Source organism: Suncus etruscus, chromosome 1, assembly GCF_024139225.1.
Source record: "Suncus etruscus isolate mSunEtr1 chromosome 1, mSunEtr1.pri.cur, whole genome shotgun sequence".
Taxonomy (NCBI): Eukaryota; Metazoa; Chordata; class Mammalia; order Eulipotyphla; family Soricidae; genus Suncus; species Suncus etruscus.
In genome coordinates, this window is record NC_064848.1 from 28,262,005 (window position 1) to 28,274,017 (window position 12,013).

At 31.5% G+C, this 12,013-nt stretch overlaps 1 protein-coding gene, 1 non-coding gene and 1 pseudogene across 2 annotated transcripts in view; 1 reads left to right on the forward strand and 2 right to left on the reverse strand.

Moving 5' to 3' along the window:
• ERBB4 (erb-b2 receptor tyrosine kinase 4) overlaps positions 1-12,013 on the reverse strand; it is a 1,143,943-nt gene that overhangs the window by 1,014,124 nt on the left and 117,806 nt on the right. The gene's annotated exons all lie outside the window — the stretch shown is intronic.
• Positions 437-573, reverse strand: LOC126033592 (uncharacterized; annotated as a pseudogene).
• LOC126028626 (U6 spliceosomal RNA) lies at positions 6,181-6,283 on the forward strand. The gene has a single exon (XR_007502453.1). It is a non-coding gene; the product is annotated as a U6 spliceosomal RNA (small nuclear RNA).

Consider the following 12,013-nt stretch of genomic DNA (forward strand, 5'->3'; position numbering starts at 1 on the left):
TATGGTGTATGATGTTATTTAGATCATTTAGATTTATTTAATCGTTTAGATTATTTAATCTAAATTATTTTAGATTAAATAATTTTAGATTAAGTAATTTTAGATCAAATGATTAAATCATTTAATCATTTAGATTATTTAGTTGCAACATTTCAGAAACAACTATCAAATTAGTAGTTGCCAGGGGTTGTGGATGGTCTGGATTAGAGAAAGGTAAGTAATGATTTAAGTTAAAGCCTTGTGGTATTAGAGTTGATAGGTATAGTGATGAATAAATGAAACTGTACAGAAAATACATCTGTATATAATACACACATAGAAGTAATATTTGGGGAATATAAGACATTGTTATAGCATCATAATAAACTTTGCAAAAAGTGTTTTTTAGATTTACTGAATATATTTTATGTTTGTGTTTTGTTTTGGTTTTTCCTCAGGGGAGAGAGCACATGCAGTCCCCCACTACCACAAATTATGCAGTTGAGTTTCCCACATTTGGGGAAACCACAGGGGTCAGCACAGCCTCTTCTTAGGAAATTCACCTTCATGGTATCTCCCCTCCCAGGTATGACATTTTATGTTTTTATAATTAAAATGCAGGTGAAATACATTTATACAGTTAAACATTTTTAAGAATGGCATCATAAATGTGAAATTAAATGTATAAACAGAGGAAAGACATTTTGTCTTATTTTAGTAAATGATGAATATTTTATATATAGTTTAGCCAAAAATAGTATACAAAATATAATTAATTAAACATAGCTAATTTTTTGTCTTAGTGCATTTCACTTTATTATAATTCGGGGGAAGGCCACACCCAGTATCCTCTTTGCTCTATGATCCTCATGACTCTGTGATCAGGGATTAGAAGTGTGCAGGAACTATTGTGGGGTCAGGGGTAGAATTTAGGTCAACCACATGTGAAACAGGCAAGCAACACACTGTTCTATCTATAAAACAAAAAAAGACATTGTTTTATTCAAATTATATTTTTAGAAGCATATGAAATTTGTTTTGAAACCTTCCAAGTGCTAATAAATGTCAATACTAGCAACTTTTTTTATTTTTCAATTCAGTAATATGAAGCTCATAACTACATTACATCTAGTAATTCATTTATTGACTTTATGAAGCCATTATTTTACATGCAGTTAGAATTAATTTGTCCCAATAAAATAAAAATTTCAAAAATAAATAGTGTTTATATGTTTTTTATTATTGTGCTTAATAAAATAGACCAAATAGATTTCATGCAGATCTTAGAAAAAAATGTAAATTTATTAGTCTAACTCCTAGGTTGTATGTATGTATTTGACTATATATTTCAACAAAATTATGCTATTTTTATCCTCAAAAATATTGAAATTTTTCTCATTTTTTTACTCAACTCTGGCTACTCTGAAAAACATACATATCATACAAGTCATACATTTATTTATTACTATTGTCAATAGAGTCAATTGTCATATATATTGTCAAATACATGTCTTGTACCTTTGGTTTATAAGTTTATAAGACATGTTTACCTTCAAGTATCTTTCAGCAATAACACCATCTGTCCTGGTAAACTGATATATAATGAATAAATTTCTAAGAGTTAAAAGGAAACTGTAAAAGCATGTTCACTTTGGACTGAAAATATAGCCTCAGACCTGGAACTAGCATGCCCACTCAGACTAGGAGAAGGAAATGGCCAATTTTAGCTACGAAATGGTAACAGAATATATGGCTGAAAGCCATATTAGGGACAAAATTACTACTACTTATGTGCTGTTACAAATTGCAGATAAAATATGATTATACATATTACAGTTATCAATTTTTCATTATAACAACTAAATGATTGAAGATTATAGAAAATCCAGGTTGAATGAAAAATACAAGACAGGTACCTTAATGAAAAATTTACCTTTGTTGCTCACTATTAAAAGCCTTTCAGAAATTCATCAGAGACTGAGAACCTAATGCTGGTTTGTCATTTGGAAAATGAATTTGTGAGGTCATTGATCATTGCTTCTAAAAATACCAATACTTATAAGGCTCTCAGCTGTTCTCTATTACCTTTTAAGAATGCCCAAAGTCCTTAGTGTGAGAAGTAAGGAGACTGGAGATCTGGCTTTTCTCTCTTTCCACACATTCCAGACCCTTCTGTTCTCAGCTCACTGCGGTTTCCTGAACATGCCAGGCTTTCAACACCTACTATAGTTTCATTGTATGTATACTGTTCTATGGACATATATTTTCTCTCAACTCCAAACTAAGAAAATTTCCTTCAAATATTTATCTTCACTTGAAACCTTTTCTGAACTTATTGTCTTTTCCCTCAAATCAGAATCTCTTATATTTCAAGTTCTATTAGTGCCAGTATACGGAATAGAAGATTGTTTATATAAATGTGTCTCCTTCAACGTACTAAAATTTCTAATAAAAGTATTTTACTTTTCACACAGGAAAAAAATTGACAAGCACAATTGTATATGGAACTAACATGACAGAAACATTTATAGCACTGCCAGAACATCTAAGGTTATGAGCAATTTTATCCTCACAACCATTTAATAAAATATTACTGTTATTGGTGCTATTTCTAAGATAAGAAATTGAAGCATAAGTAATTTTCCCAAGATTACAAAGTATGTTTGATGAGAGTAGTTGGGTGTTTGGTGCAAACACTCTGTGCTCAATGTTTAGATTCTGAACCATGATCCTATAGATAGACAATACTTAATTTATAAATACAGACATAATACTTCAATTTTTCTATAAAAATAATTTGTATATAATTCTGAAAGAAAGTATATTTGGATATTATTTTAAGAATTAAAATTTTAGTAAAGTAGTTTTATTTATAATTCTCTGGAAATGGAGGGAGAGATTATATCACTGATTGAGATGAGGATGAAATTCTAAGATAAAGAAATGTACACAGAAAAAACTTTAAAGAGCAGTATAAAGTGAGCTAAACTGATTTAATAGAAGTTTTGAGTACAGATCAACAGTATCTTAGAAGTTATCTCTTTTTTTCTTTAATATGTCATAGTATCCTACGAAGTGATTTGTAAAGCCTAATATAAATCACATATATGGGGGCCGGGCGGTGGCGCTAGGGGTAAGGTGCCTGCCTTGCCTGCGCTAGCCTAGGACAGACCGTGGTTCGATCCCTCGGCGTCCCGTATGTTCCCCCAAGCCAGGAGCAACTTCTGAGCGCATAGCCAGGAGTAACCCCTGAGCGTCACCGGGTGTGGCCCAACCCCCCCCCAAAATCACACATATGATTTCGTGTCCAGGAATATTGATTTAGAAATTATACTTACCATTATGACAGGTATAACTAATTGATAACCACAAAAACTTGAAAACTTATAAAAAGTATAATTATAAGATAAGGTATGCAAGATACTTTTGTTTGTACAAGTAGTAACCTAAATATTTTGAGGAGAGTAGCATACCCAGATCTGCTTATGACATACTCCTGGCTCTAGTGGTAGGGATTGAGGGCATGGGGACTACATATAATGTATATATTATGAATTATTTTAGCTAAATTGTAACCTTAACTAGTCTTAATTAAATTCTATATACAATGCCAAATATTACTAAACAATTACAGAAATTACAAATTACATTGTATGTTAGAGTAAATTCATAGATCAAAATCTATCAGCAGGTTGCTCTATGCCAGACATAACATTTTAAAATTTTATGAAAGTTAATAACACTGATGGCAAGTCTTTACAGCATGATACACCATGTATTTTATTTATCACATGCTCATGCTGAGAATTCATTAAGCATTTTTACTATTAAATTTGCAGAACAAGTTATTGGCTCCACTCTGGTGATACCACAGTCATATTTATCAGTCTCCAACATGATGATAAATCAGTGAATGATACAACGAAAATGTTGATCATTATGGTTAAATAACAAATGTACAACAAAGTCTGTGTTTTGACAAGACATCAGATCAAAGAAATTTCAGAGTGGAATGATTTTTAGACTAACACTGCAGTACTCTGAAGTCTAGGTTCATATAATCTACTTAGTGACATAAACAGTGAAATAAATTCAGGCTTGTTCTTCAGAGGAAAAAAAAAACAAATCAAAAGAATAGAACCATGGATTGTTAGCTACTGAAAATACTTTGCACCAACAGTTATAAAACTTGAAAAAAAAGTATTTTAAAATATTCTAGATTTTCAACTATTTTCTGGGTGCAAAAATGACAAACAGGAGTAGACATTTAATACAGATTAAGAACATAATCCCCCAAAACTAAGCATGTCACAATAACTTTTTACATAAAATACATGGCAACAATAAGTGCTATTAGTTATGATAATTTTAATATATTGTGTCAATGCATTTATCAGCATAAAGAGTATAAATTAAGGATTGAGCTTGAAGAATAGCAGTATCCATGCTTGCCCTACTTTTCTTTTTCATTTTATTGAAACAATTCTGATCTACAGAATCCTTCATAGTTGAATTTCAGATATACAGTGAATCAGGGCCATTCCCACCACCATTGTCAACCTCCTTCCAGCAATGAACCCAAAGTGCATCCTACACCATCATACTTTGCCCCTTATTCTGCCAGTGTAACAGGCCCATTTATGTTTAGATTGATTCTATTGTTGTTGACTTTGGCTTGAATATTTAGTTCTGTCCTTATTATTTCCCACCAATGCATCTGAGACCCCTGGCTCCCAGCCTTTCTTTATTTCTTTTTTTTAGTTTTATAGAAAAATGCAGAAATATGTAGTAAAACAAAGGAATCCGTGTCCCAAGCTTCTATGCAAAAGGTGGTATCCCCTGTTTAAAAGTTAAGAAATAAAAAGATAAAAGAAAATACTGGTAAAAGGAAAAAAAGGAGAGTGTGTGGCGAGTTGTTTTTTGTTGTTGTTGTCATTGTTGATGGTTTTGCATTGATCTGCTTTTCTTAAAGAGACTCTCATTAGTCAGATAAATATTAAAATAATTAAAATAAATTATACAGATATGTACATGGAGAGAAATTTCTTTTGATCAATTTCTATTTATTTGAGAAGTGGAGCCTGGATCAGATATGGCAGTGCTTGGTGATGTCTTGCAGCTCACTTTGTAATCACTCCTGGCAGTGATTAAGGACTATGTGGTGGTGGTAAATATCTCAGTCTCCTGTGTGTAAAGCATATGTTCCAGTCCATTTCAGCCACTCCCAGCAGTTTGGCACAAAAATTCTATTTCTTTCTCATTTATATTCATTTAAATTTTCTATCTGAGTTTGTAAAATCCTGGAAGGCTTTAATTTTTGTTTTAAATTATGAATTAGTTTTATCTGCATCATGGTATTTGTATGTATTTTAACAAAATAATATTCTCCTTTCATCTCTATCAAGCCTAAAATGATTTAAGGTATAAATCATGAATAATTTTAGAATAATAAAATATTGATATAACTGTTATCTAAAATAAAAAGATAAAATTAAATACAATTATGGGTAGTTATTTCTCATGTCATATTATTTCATTTATTAATGTGAATCTATTTGGTTTTGATCAGTCAACATATAAATAGCTAACATGTACAAAATATGTACACCAATCCAGGACCAAAGGTGGTTGGTTCGAGTCCCGGTGTCCCATCTGGTCCCCCATGCCTGCCAGGACCTATTTCTAAGCAGACAGGAGTAGCTAAGCCAGGAGTAGCTCCTGAGCACTGCTGGGTGTGGCCCAAAAACCAAAAATCAAAATAACCAAAAAAACACAAAATATGTACACATTTCTTATTTATGCACATAGTTCTTCAAAGATAATTTATAATTGAGTAATTTTCCTAATTAAGGTAGCATACATCTTTACTTATTGATAATTAACATTTTAATAATTAGTTTCATAATTATTAGTTTTATTATTATATTATCTTATTTATTATTTTATTATTATTACACTAGTTACCTAATACATGGATTAAGTTATACAAAACTATCAAATATGAATCTAGACATATTAGAACATTACATAGTAAAAGTTACAAATAAACTGTCAAAAAATATAACTAAATGAAATGATGCCCTTCTCAAGTATAGGAGAAAGTAACATTGGTATAGTCATATTACCCAAAGCATTATACTAATTTAATTGCTATTCTACAAAAATTATAACGATATGTTTCAAGGAAAAATAATAATTATTTTGCTCGCTTTGGCAGCATATATACTAAAATTGGAATGTACAGAGATTAGCATGGCTCCTGCGCAAGGATGACAGGCAAATTTGTGAAGCGTTCCATATATTTAGTTGTTTTAACCAAAAAAAAAGAAAGAAAGAAAAAATAAAAAGAAAAAAATTATTTTCTTTATTTTTAAAATTCACATGGAATCACAAAACACTACAAAGGGTACAAAACTTGATGAGAACATTAAAACTTGTTGAAAATAATCTCAGACACCACACAAAACTACAGTAAGCAAAGTCTGCAACTGGGATATAAGTAAACCAGTGAAATGGAAATGAAAGCTGAATACTAAAATCTCCCATGCATTAATAATTATTTACAGTAAAGATTCAACAAGCCTAAAATATAGAAAAGAAAATGTTTTCCTAAATAATTTTGAGAAAACAGATGCCATAGCAGAAGAAAACTGCATCACTATATAATACCATTCACAAAATTAAGACCAAGTGAATAAATAACCTGAATTCTATGTTTCAAATCACAAAATACATTGAGGAAAACACTACTAAAAACATCCATTATATCAACTTCAGCAGAGTCTTCAGGTGTTTACATACATTGACAAAGAATACAAATAAAAATTAAAAAGTTTAATATTGAGATAAGAAGTTTCTATTCTATGAACTACTGTAAAACAAATAATATCCTACAGGGCATGTAAAAGTATTTAGAACCAGTTATTTTACAGGGGGATAAACCCATGCTATAGTTTTAAAAACTCATAGTCCTCACTAGTAATGAAAAATAACCCCTAAAAACTACACAATCTCAAAGTCTGAGCGATAGCACAGCAGTAGAGCGTTTGCCTTGCACTTGGCCAACCCAGGACGGACCAGGTTCGATCCTGGCGTCCCATCTGGTCCCCTTAGCCAGGAGAGATTTCTGAGCGCATAACCAGGAGTGTCATAACTGAGTGTCACCGGGTTTGCCCCCACGCAGTAAAACAAACAAAAACTGTAAAAAAGTAAATATACAAAGTGCTTACCAAGATCAAAATATTAATGGGTGTATGATACATATTTATTATCAGAGAAATGCAAAGAAAAATTTCAGTAAGCTCCCATCTGTGATAAAATCCCATGATAAAATGTCTAGATACATGTTTCCACAGATATGAAGAAAGAGAAATCATCATAAACTGTTGGTGAGTATAATTGGCTAGCTCATAGGAAAAAGAGCTCTGAGAAATAAATCCAAAAATCTTAAAAATAAATGTACTCTTGGGGCCGGGCGGTGGCGCTAAAGGTAAGGTGCCTGCCTTACCTGTGCTACCCTAGGACGGACCACGGTTCGATCCCCCGGCGTCCCATATGGTCCCCCAAGCCAGGAGCGACTTCTGAGCACATAGCCAGGAGTAACCCCTGAGCGTCACCGGGTGTGGCCCAAAAACCAAAAAAAAAAAAAAATAAATAAATGTACTCTTTAATCAACTCAAAGGTGTCTATTCAAAGTACACAGGTATGGTAATGTAAAATATATAAGTAAATTGACATCAATTGCATAATTATTTACAATACTCATATGAAATCAAGATAGAAAAGGGACTGAGAAGTGGTATATATGGCATATATATTTGTATAAATGCAATAATATTTAGCTTTAGGAAAGTTGAAAATTTGTCTTTGACTACAACATAAGTGAGACTGGAGGGGCCAAGCAAGTTAATAAAAATTAGAAGGAAAAAGAAATTCATCACATATATATGAATATATATATTAATTCACATATATACTATATATAATATAAAAAGAAACAAAGGAACAGAAACGTCCAATGAAAACAAAGCCAGATAATGACAACAGAACTGAGAATATCAAGAATTAAGGGGTGAATGAATTTATGAGGTTCAATGAACTGTGATGGAAGAATATTGGTATTTTGTTTCTAGGCGTAGGTTGTGTGATGCCGAATTTTCACATAAACACATAAATTTGTATAGTCCTGTATACCTATTCTATGAATACTATATGAAATATTTTTCATTAATTAAAAATCAACATGAACCAGTAAACTTGAGAACTAAGTTATTTTTATATAACCCTATATAACTAACTAAACAGCTGTTTGTTTAAAAATGTTTATACAAAAAATGACAAGGCAATCTAAACTATTTTATTAAAATATTTTATGTATTTATGTATAGGTATGTGTTAGATGTATGCATTATATGCATATACATTGTATCTATATACATTATATTATATACACTTATGTACATTAAATTATATAAAAGTAGTACAGAATTAAAATTTTTATTGCAATAACTATTTTGATGAGTAAGTACTAATGAAAGAGAAGGGGCTATAATGCCTTATTTTTTTACCCTTGATTGTAGATTTGCCCATTCTTTCATAGCTTACTAACAATTTCTAAAATATTTCACATTTGGATCACTGTGAGGAAAGTAAAACTACTTTAATTGAATTAATGAAGGACCGGTATTGGAGATGAACTTGTCAACTGTTTAAAATGATTCTTCTTTCCAGGTACTTTGATGAGTGCTATAAGAAATCCACATTCCTTTCCCTCTATTCCTTTAGTTGGAATTTTCTTATCTAGAGTTTCTCTGACAATGAAGAAGGCAACACTTTTAGTCCCTATTATCTTGTGATATATGCAGTTTCACTCAGCAACGATAATTTTAACCTTCAAGGTCTCCCTTTGCTCAGTAAAAAAAAAAAAAAAAGACAAAGGGAGATTACACTTTTCCAATAGACTTCAATTTTTCCAAGAGAAAAGTATATTTTTTTTCTTGATCATATCTGGATTACTAACACAATCATGTCTGGCTCACACAAAATTTAATATTGTTAGTCAATCTCTTACATACCAGTCACTAAAATCTGCAAGCTAATTCCATTACTATAATTAATGCACAAATCATGCAGAAAATTTTGCCATATACACACCTTCATAAAGAACAAAGTACATATAAAATTATTATTTCATATATATAATTTCTATTTTGTACATCTAATTGATATTTCATACATCAAAATTTCTCCTTATAAGCCTTCTCCAATTTCATGTTCATGTCTAATTAACTGCTGAAGAATATAATACTAGTTTTCTCTTGTTTTTTATTGTTATTTCAAAAGTATATTTTACTTTTAGGTCCACACCCAACCATGCTCAAGGCTTATTGCTAGCTCTGCACTGAGAGATTATTCCTGGAAGGTTCAAAACACCATACGGAATGAAAGGGATTGAACCCAGGTTGGCCGCTGTGCAAGACTAATGTGCTATCTACTGTGGTACCACTCTGGCCCTCCCATTTTTTTTTATATCAAATTGATCCACAACAGTTTTGTATTTTGTATTTTGTTCCTCTCGTCTTTACATCTCAACTGAAACTTACTTTTTAATTGTATTCAATCATATATAATTTGAAATAGATTAGCTTTTTTTTGTTTTATAAAATAGCTTTAATACATTTTTGAAATATACTTGCATATTTTCAAAAAACAATAAAATGCTTAGCATTTAACTTTGAAACTGTATATTGTACACAGGCCTGATTAATAAGATAATTCTGTCTACATTCCTTTTTATATAGAGTAGAAAAATATAAATATTAGAATTTTCTAATAAATATATGAATTTTTGCACATCTAGCCTCTTAGTTAAATTTCTTTTAGTTTTTTCGCCTCACCCAGCAGTATGCAGGGCTTATTCCTGGCTTTTCACTTTAGAATAATTCCTAATAAGACTCTTAAAGGCCATATGCAGTGCTGGGGATTGAACCTAGGTCAGCCACATGCAAGGCAAATATCATATCACTCCAGTCAGTCTCTAATTTACTTTTGATTTCAAATTAGTAAAAGAGATCTATACCTTTGAATCTATCATCAAAATAAACCACAATACTAGTCTCCAATGATAGATCTTATATATTGAATATTTATTTATTTTTGCCTATTTAATTTAATTATGCTGATAATAATAGTGGTTGCAAGGAAAGCAAGTATAGAAAGTCGTATAGTTAATGTGCTACTTATTATAATAAGAAGTAGCTGTTCATTTTAAAGAAAGCACAGAAAACATTTTGCATGCAGAATAGAAATGATAAAAAGGACGAGTGTTTGAAATCAAAATCCAGTTCATATCTTTAATCCTATACCATTTAAGGGGCTAGAGAGACAGCATGGTGGTAGGGCTTTTGCCTTACATGCATCCAATCTGGTTTGATCCCTGACATCCCATAGAGTACCTTAGACTGCCAGTGGCAATTTCTGTGTGCAGAGCCAGGAGTAACCCCTGGGCACCAATAAATCAAGCAATAAATAAAGTTTAAAATTTAAAACAAATCCTATATCATTGATTATTTAGAAGATTGATGTGTATTAACAAAATTATTCTAAATAAATTGTACATTTATCAGCACTTATGAAGGATGTATGCATTCATACACAGCCTCACATAATTCACAAATTAATGGGTTAATGAATTATCTGCAGTAATATTCAATTAAGTAAAACAAACTAATAAAACATAAATAAAAAATCTCAGGAAGATACTCATGTACATTAATCAGGTATTCTCAATTTATCAGATTTTTAGTTGTTATATTATGAAGTATGAATAGAATGTCAATTGTCTGGTTTCCAATCTTACTAGATTCAGTAGATATGTGAAAATACTTCCAAAATGGTATAAATAATGAGACAACTATATCACAAGCTTAAATTCAGAGATGATTGTTATTATTATTATTAATATTTTAGCAAGTGAGCTAAGCTATAAATAAATATTTTATAAAAAGTTAGACTATACTATATTTATGTATGGGCCAGGATAATAGCACAGGGATTAGCATTGTATATGATGACCATCACAGCATATAGTTCCCAAAATACCATTAGGAGTAATCCTTGTGCACAGAAACAGTGCTATACTTTAGCAGCACTGCTGGGGATGGCCCAAACCTCTGCAGCAAGAGTGCATAGGCACACAATACACATATAGAAAAAAAATCAAACTGCATAGTATCATCATCTAGGAATTCATCTTTGAATTACTTGACTGCTATTATTACATATATTGTATTTTCCACAATATTAAACGCAAAGTAGTACTATTCAGAACACTTGAGGTAAAGAAATAGTTTGTAAAACTTCCCCATCAACAGATTAATTGTCCTACTGGTGAAAAGTTAGAAAAATCATTCTGACCTTTTTTAACCAAGAACATTGCAAATCAAAGATAATTTAACATTTGAAATTTATCATTGTGTAGTAGTATTTTCTTTCACATAAGAATTTTTTCTACAGGGCTGGAGTAATAGCACGGTGGGTAGGACGTTTGCCTTGCATGCGGCCCACCCAGTTTCCCAGGTTCAATGCCCAGCATCCTATATGGTCTCCTGAGCCTGCCAAGTGCGATTTCTGAGAAAAGAACTAAAAGTAACTCCTTAGTGCTTCTGAGCATGGCCAAAAGTAAAAAAGAAAATAAATAAAAAATAATTTACTTGGGGCTGGAGACGTGGCACAGCATTAGGGCATTTGCCTTGCACATGGCTGACAGACCATGGTTTGATCCCACCATCCCATATGGTCCCCCAACCCAGGAGTGATTTTTGAGTGTATAGCCAGGAGTAAACCCTGAGAATCAACAGCTGTGGCCCAAAAACAACAACAACAACAACAACAAAATATACAACAAAAATGTACTCTACAATTTAAAAGGTAATCTTTTTGTCAATTTTTAAAATGTAAAAACTGAGTGTGAAGTAAACTCTAAGTCTTGTAACTTCACAAAAAATTTCAAGGCTCTAATTTTAGTATTTTAAAC